This window comes from Bombina bombina, chromosome 6 (genome assembly GCF_027579735.1).
Source record: "Bombina bombina isolate aBomBom1 chromosome 6, aBomBom1.pri, whole genome shotgun sequence".
NCBI classification, from domain to species: Eukaryota; Metazoa; Chordata; class Amphibia; order Anura; family Bombinatoridae; genus Bombina; species Bombina bombina.
Genome location: NC_069504.1, coordinates 773,313,081 through 773,321,679, shown reverse-complemented (window position 1 = coordinate 773,321,679; position 8,599 = coordinate 773,313,081).

Genomic DNA, 8,599 nt, shown 5'->3' with positions numbered 1-8,599 from the left:
ATAAATCCCTTGTACTTCCTTTATGTTGGTAGTTAGCCTCTTGGAGTACCTTTTCTGTCTTGGTATACACTTTCTCCAGCGTAAAGATACCCAGGGAGACAAGAAAGGATATATAGTGTAATACAGTTTATTTACAATTTAGGTATATAAATATAATTTACATAGCACTCACATTTGGCATCCTCAGATTATATGAGGTATGTATAAGGCATATAGGACTCTAGTGGGTCCTTCCACATACAGGTATGAGATACAAGTGCCCCAATCTAGGTATAAGACTTCGTAGTGAAGTATTATATAGCTATTGCTATTTCCCAAATGAGGTAATATGGTATAGTACACTTTATCTCAAAAAGTATATGCCAGCAAACTGGCTACAAGGAGTGACACTGGTATAAAAAACGATTTAAATAAAACACATTTAAAATTAAGAGCATAAGAAATAAGTAGTTGGTGTCCCTGACGCGTTTCAAAGGTTTGTGTGGATAAATCCTTCTTCTTCAGAGGGTTGAGTGAGGAGCTGGGCCGTTATCGCTATTTGTACGCTTCGGGCGGCGGCACGCCCTCTGCGTACGTGACGTCATGCGTGCCAGCGTTATGGAACGTGAATATCACGTTTGTATTAGGCATAGTGTCTCTGCTCTAAAGCTTATTCATTGGTTACCTGTAGCTGCATGGTTGATTGGATCGGTGCAGCCTAGGCTCATGGGATATGTAGTTCTATAGTTGCTGCCCATAGTTAGCTACGATCTCTGGAGGTATAGACAAAATGTAGCACTCGCAACAGTATAGTGTGTACATATTGTAAAGTGTGACCTTGCAATAATGTTTACATACACTTATACTTATGATACCTCACCTATAGAGATGTAAGTTGGTTAGACTTAGTAGAGGCCTGTGGGATATGTAGTTTACTAGGGAATATCCCTCTATAAATATATCTCCACTCTAAAGTGCAGTCTAACAGAGTTAGTGGCTAGATGTAATAAAAGTATTGATGGGGCATGGACATGTCATAATGTATACTCTAAAATAGATATTCACACTGTGCAATCCCATGAAGTATTTTTGTATTTTACAGTTCCTGGATATACAGTGATTAATACATCCTTTGTATATTTTCTTAGTAAGATTAGTATGCATAGATGACATTGCATATTGGTTTCTTACTAATAATTCTTTTTGTGAAAAAGTTTTTCTATATATTCAAAGCTCTCTTAAGTTGTTAAGTTAAGCTTGAGCTTTATTATGGAACATGAGTTGTATACTATATATCTTAGTTAGGATGTAGAGCTCTATATAGTTTTCTGTATTTTTAGAATGTGAGACCTCTTTTATGTAATTTATAGTTGAGGTTCAGTTAGTTGTTGGGCCTATATTGGAAGGCCAGATAATGTTTTATTTTAAAGATATATATTCTCTATATTGATATATGGTACACAAGTGTTCCTTAGTATTGGGTGTATATTATATATTATGCAGGAAGGTATTGTACCTGGTAGATAGATATATATATATATGATCAGAGTGAAACTAATCTTTATTATTCAGCTAGATATATGTGTATTCCTTATACTGTATTTTTTACCTGTTTTTAGGTCTCAAGAATATTAGTCTTTGTTTTTCTGCAGTTATATATTTGTAATATCTTCTATAAAGAATATAGTACTATTCTGTAGTAAGCTTAGTGGGGTCTGGTTGGATATAGAGTAGTATAGATACAATTTATAGGTTAATCAAAGGTTTTAATATATTTGGGAGGCTTGGATTCATGTAACCTACTGAATTAAGAAAGCTGCAATATCTATGTCCTTATTTAGACCTTTGGGAGTCATAGAGTCTAGTTTATGTATCCATTCTGTTTCCTTCCTTCTCAGATGGAGTTCTCTACTTACTCCCTCAGGTGGATCTCTGATATGTTCAAGTATAGTGCCTCTTAAACATGACGGATTGGAGTTATGTATTAAGCGAAAATGATTTGAGACACTATGTTTTTTGAAACTACTTTCTATATTTCTAATATGTTCCAAAAGTCTGGTTTTGTAGGGTCTAGTGGTACGTCCTAAATACTGGAGCTTACAGTCACATTCAATAAGGTATACTACATAATCTGTTTTACAGTTTGTAATGGAGTCAAATTCCCAGCTTTTTTTGTTTGTGGATGAAGTGATTTTTTTAGTTGGTTTATTAATACTATAGTGATGTTTGCAAGCCTCGCAGTGTAACCGGTTGCATTTAAAGAAGCCTTTTGTTTTATTTTGCAGCCAATTGGTGGTTTTTTTGGTTTGAGATATAGATTTCAGTTTACTTGGAGCTATTATTGCTCTAATGTTTCTACCTTTTCTAAAAACCAATTTTGGGTTGTTTTTAGTTATTCCGTTTAATAGGTTATCTTTTTTTAATATGTGCCAGTGTTTGTTTAAGATAGTTCTGATAGCATTGGCACCTTCATTATATGTTGTGATCATAAGTGGCACATCTTTTTGTTCTTTGCTATTTTTCTTCGAATTTTTTGTTATTAATGTGTCTCTATTCATTCTATTGACCTTATTAAATGCCTTTTGTACATTATCAGCTTTGTAACCTTTATTTAATAATTTATTGGTCAAAATTTTTGATTCGTGTAAGAAGTCTTTCTGTCTGGAACAATTCCTTTTTATGCGTAGGAATTGTCCATAGGGTATACTTTGTATCCATGCTGGATGATGGCTACTCGTTGCTGTTAGATAACTGTTGCTGTCTGTAGCTTTGCTATATACTTTAGTTTGAATAGAGTTTTCCTCCTGATAGAGTATGAGGTCTAGGAATTCAATTTCTTTAGGATTAGTTTTATCTGTAAATGTTAGGTTGAAATCATTAGTATTAATATAGTTGACGAAATCTTGGACTGCATTCTTATTGTCCTTGTGTTCCCATATTATTATGATGTCATCGATAAAGCGGTAATATGATTTGATGTTGTCTATGAAGGGGTTATTTTCCCAAATGTATTTGTCTTCCCACATGCCCATATATAGGTTGGCATAGCTGGGGGCGAATTTCGTCCCCATAGCTGTGCCACCTATTTGAAGAAAGTATTCATTATTAAAGGTAAAGTAATTTTTTTGTAGGATGAACTTAGCAGAATCCTTTATGAATTCGATTTTATTTGTTTCTAGATTTGATAGTTTATTTAGCCAGTAGTCTAGTGCTTCTATACCTTTATTGTGGGGGATATTGGTATATAGAGAGCTGACGTCCAGTGTAAGCCAGCAATAATTGTCTTTCCATTTGATGTTAGATAATTTACTAATAGTGTCTGGTGTGTCTCTGATGTGTGATTTAAGGTTGGGCACCAGAGGTTGGAGGAATGAGTCTATATATTCTGATAGTTTTGTAGTGAGGGACCCTATTCCTGAAATAATTGGTCTACCAGGAGGATTAATATTGCTTTTATGAATTTTAGGTGTGTGGTAGAAGGTGGCTACTTTTGGGTTGGTGATAGATAAGAATAGGAATTTGTGATTATTAATTATATTTTCATGTTTTGCAGTGTCTAAAAGATTTATGTATTCTTTTAAATAGCATTCAGTAGGATTGTTTTTGAGGGGTCTATATGTCTCATTGTCACCAAGTAATCTCTTGGCTTCCTGGATGTATTCTGCTCTATCCTGTATGATGATCCCTCCTCCCTTGTCGGCTTCCCTTATTACTATTTCATGATCATCTTTTAGCTGTTTCAATGTAATTTTCTCTTTCTTGGTAAGATTATCTTTTTTTATTTTATATGTTTCGCACATTTGTAATAAGTCTTCTTGGACTAGCTTTTCAAATACAGGGATATAGTTTCCTTTAGATTGTGTGGGAAAGAAAGTTGATGTAGGTTTGAAACTAGAATGTGTTGAAAAATTTACAGTTGCTGTATTGGAGCTGGGTACATGGTCATTAGCAGTTGGGTTGTCATTATCATTTAGCAATGATTCAAGGTCTATTAGAGCGTTTAGATCATTATCATTTAGTTGGGAGGGAGTTATATTGTTCAGGTTTGTAGATTTATCTTTTTGTATTTTTTGGAAGTGCCTATTTAGGGTTAACTTCCTAATATATTTATGTAGGTCTATGAAGAGGTTAAAGGGATTAGGTCCCTTGGTAGGGGCGAATGCTAGGCCTTTTTTTAGAAGGTTTAGTTCCTGTAATGAGAAGGTTTTATGTGATGATAAATTAAATATTTTTACTTCTGAATGTAAGTCTTTAGGATTAGATTTTACATTTTGGTTGATCTTATTCTTTTTTGATTGCATTCGTTTTCCTGCTCTGCACCCTCTTCTTCTGACTCGTTTCTTCTTCTTTTCTGGTGGTGTTGTTTTATTCTCCAGTGTGGGACATTGGTGTTCTGCTCTGGTAGGAGAGGTGTGTGTGGATCTCTGGGTACTGTGTTCTGGTTGCTCTGTTTGTACTGCCGGTGGTATGTATGATGTGGTAGTTGATACGGGGAGGGAGGGTATGATTGGTGCTGTGAGTGTGTGTTGTAGTCTGGTCTCTTGTGGTTGGGTGAGTGTTTGTAAGGGTGTCTGAATTGAGGGTGGGGAGGAGGGTTGTGTGGTGGTGGGTGTTGTCCTAAAAAACGAGAATTGTAGTGATTGTTGTTATTGCGTATATTGTGATGATAGGTATTTCTACGATTGCTATTGCGTGCTTTGTATGGTATATGATTATGGAACGTAGTGTTATGTATACTCTTATTAGCTAACTATGGGCAGCAACTATAGAACTACATATCCCATGAGCCTAGGCTGCACCGATCCAATCAACCATGCAGCTACAGGTAACCAATGAATAAGCTTTAGAGCAGAGACACTATGCCTAATACAAACGTGATATTCACGTTCCGTAACGCTGGCACGCATGACGTCACGTACGCAGAGGGCGTGCCGCCGCCCGAAGCGTACAAATAGCGATAACGGCCCAGCTCCTCACTCAACCCTCTGAAGAAGAAGGATTTATCCACACAAACCTTTGAAACGCGTCAGGGACACCAACTACTTATTTCTTATGCTCTTAATTTTAAATGTGTTTTATTTAAATCGTTTTTTATACCAGTGTCACTCCTTGTAGCCAGTTTGCTGGCATATACTTTTTGAGATAAGTGTACTATACCATATTACCTCATTTGGGAAATAGCAATAGCTATATAATACTTCACTACGAAGTCTTATACCTAGATTGGGGCACTTGTATCTCATACCTGTATGTGGAAGGACCCACTAGAGTCCTATATGCCTTATACATACCTCATATAATCTGAGGATGCCAAATGTGAGTGCTATGTAAATTATATTTATATACCTAAATTGTAAATAAACTGTATTACACTATATATCCTTTCTTGTCTCCCTGGGTATCTTTACGCTGGAGAAAGTGTATACCAAGACAGAAAAGGTACTCCAAGAGGCTAACTACCAACATAAAGGAAGTACAAGGGATTTATCTACAACAAGAAACATATCCCTGCATACTCCAGGAGGCTCACGAAAACACAAGAGGCACCACATCTGAATACAAGGAGAAGATTCTACCATCTGTATATACCCCCAGTGCGGCATACTTACCTCATCAGATTGAGGTATTATCTGGTAAGGGTATTACATACCATCTATTTACTGATACCAACTGCTTATGAAGATTTACTACGGACTATATATTGTCTAAAGACTCACATGAACACTGTTTCATAATCTATTCATCATTCTTCAAGCATAATTGATTCTAATAATTTATATTTTTTAAAATATTCTTTTAATTGCTATTATTTTTCTAATAATCAGCTCTAGTTTTCACTCATATTCCCATACACCACCCATATTTTAAATGGATATATAGGCGCTGTATCTATTCTTGTATACACATATATATATATATACTATGAATTATTTAGATTTTTTTTTACAGTATCTATAATAAACCCCTATCAATCAAATAAAAATATGAAAAAAATTAATCACTGCAATAAAGGCAAATGAAAAAAAAACGATTATGATCTTATGGACTCTCTCTCACCATCCATTGAAGGAAATGATAGTTTAAATGCTTTTAAAACATTTATTTTGTGTGGATAAGTACAATGTATATACATAAATATCAGTTTTATGTCCATTCTAAAACTAAACTGCTGTATTCCAGAATTCAAATTTGGAAAACATAAATAAGTAGTCTAGATAGACGATTACATAAATATTCAAGAGATCTCCAATCGCATTGTTAATAAATGCCTGAAACAGCTGGGGCATTTCATAATCTGAAAGGCATCAGTAAATATAGGTAATGTCAAGTGTGTGTATTAAACGTAGTCTTTCACACTTCGAGGCCAATTTATCAAATGTCTGTCGAACCTGATCCGACAGTGCGGATCAGGTCCGACAGACATCGCTGAATATGGCGAGCAATACGCTCTCCGTATTCAGCATTGCACCAGCAGCTCACAAGAGCTGCTGGTGCAACGCCGCCCCCTGCAGACTCGCGGCCAATTGGCCACCAGCAGGGGGTATCAATCAACCCGATCGTACTTGATCGGGTTGTATTGTGGCGATTCTGATGAGGCGGACAGGGTTATGGAGCAGCGGTCTGCTTCATAACTGCTGTTTCTGGCGAGTCTGAAGACTCGCCAGAAACACGGGCCCTCAAGCTCCATTCGGAGCTTGATAAATGTGCCCCTTCATCTTCTCATATTCAGATTAAATGGTATGCTCTGCTTAAAGGGACATGAAACACATTTTATGATTCAGTGCATAAAATTTTGAACAACTTTCAATTTTACTTCTGTTTTCAAACTTGCTTCATCTTGATATTGTTTGTCAAAGGAGCTAGCAGAGTATATAGGGTGAGCCAATGACAAGAGCCATGAATGTGCCACCAAAATATCAAGAGTGTGCTCCCAATAGTACACTGCTGCTCCTCACTCTACCTAGGTATGATTTTCAACAAAGGTTACCAAGAGAACAAAGCAAAGTAGACAATAAAAGTAAATTGGAAAGTTTAAAATTGCATGTTCTTTCTGAATTAAAAAAAAATTTGGGGTTTCATGTCCATTTAGTACCAACTTCGTAAATATAGAGGCTTCTCAGAGGTAATCAAATAAATCAAGGATACAAAGATAACGATTCCTAATGCTAATACGGTTCAAAGCTCTGTAAAAAATACAAGGACATAATCTTCCATCTTTCTGTGCAACAAATAATTAAACTGCTCCAGCTGTGGAAGAATAGGGTTGAATAAATCATTTTTGTATATTCTCTTGAATCTATTCTTTAACAGCTTTTCTTTTAGGATTAGATCGATGAAAAGTGCAACCTCTAAGAATTGTGGCCCCTGGAAGTAGTTCCATTGCACAATCATATGAATCATGTGGTGGTAGCACATCAACTTTTTTTTCTGGAGAACACATCTTTGAAATCTGCATAATGTTCCAGAAGCTTAGATTCTTCAGATTGTGCATGAACAGGTTTCATAGTAGAGAGGAAATTGTGAAAGCACGACTCACCGCAAGATAATAATTATTATTAAGACCGACACGCCACTGAACTATGCTTTTTTTTTTTATATATATTATTTATTTAAACCAGCAGTGTTAGTTACATATGAAATTTATACAAAGAAAAAAAACATTACAGAAAAATAAATCAAGGATATACTTAATATCTATAGATAGATTCATATAGTTATTGAACCCAACATTGCAGGTGATTTTCCAATATTCATTTCACCCATAAAAATAAATAACAAAACAGAACAAAGGAAAAAAAAAAAAAAACACACACACCCCTCCTCTCCTGTACCCTCCTTAATCATACTTTTTCCTCCCCTTTGCTTAGTTCTTTAACCCTCCCTGGCAAGCGACCAGGAGAAAGCAGATATCGAGTCTCTGAATGGATAAACTTGCTGTTCCTGCTGAATTTTTATCTAATGAGCTTATCAAGGAAACCCATTTTTTAAAAAACGTATTAACTTCATTCTCCTTATGTGCTTGCACAGCGTGTTGTTCTATAATCATTTGTTTCATAAGGAAATTCTTCCATTCTTTGAATTTGATATTTTGTCTATTATTCCAATTTTTTAATATTATGCTTCTGCCAGTAAGTACAGCCATATTTATCAATTTATCATCTTGCTCCATATTTGTATTAGTAATTACAAATATTATTTGTTCTAAATTGATATGACTTTGTCTACTAAGGATTTTTGAGAGCCAATATTCAATTTTTAACCAAAATTGTTTAATCATTGGGCATTCCCATAACATATGAATAAGGTCTGCTGCATATAATCTACATTTAAGACACTTATCAAACTCCTTATTACCCCAATCTGCTCCTTTTTTGGGGGTATAATAAGTTTTATATATCAATTTTATATGTGCCTCCCTCCATGTCTCTGATAATGTTATTTTAACCATTCTCTGTATTGATTCTTTTAAGTAATCTATATCTACCTGATTTATATAGGGGCTCCACTTTCTGGTCAGCTGCTCCAAATTAACAAGTCCTTCCTGTACCAACAAATCTTTATACCAAGGTGATATGGAATATATTCCTTGCTTAACCATTCCTATGCGAGGTTCCATTCT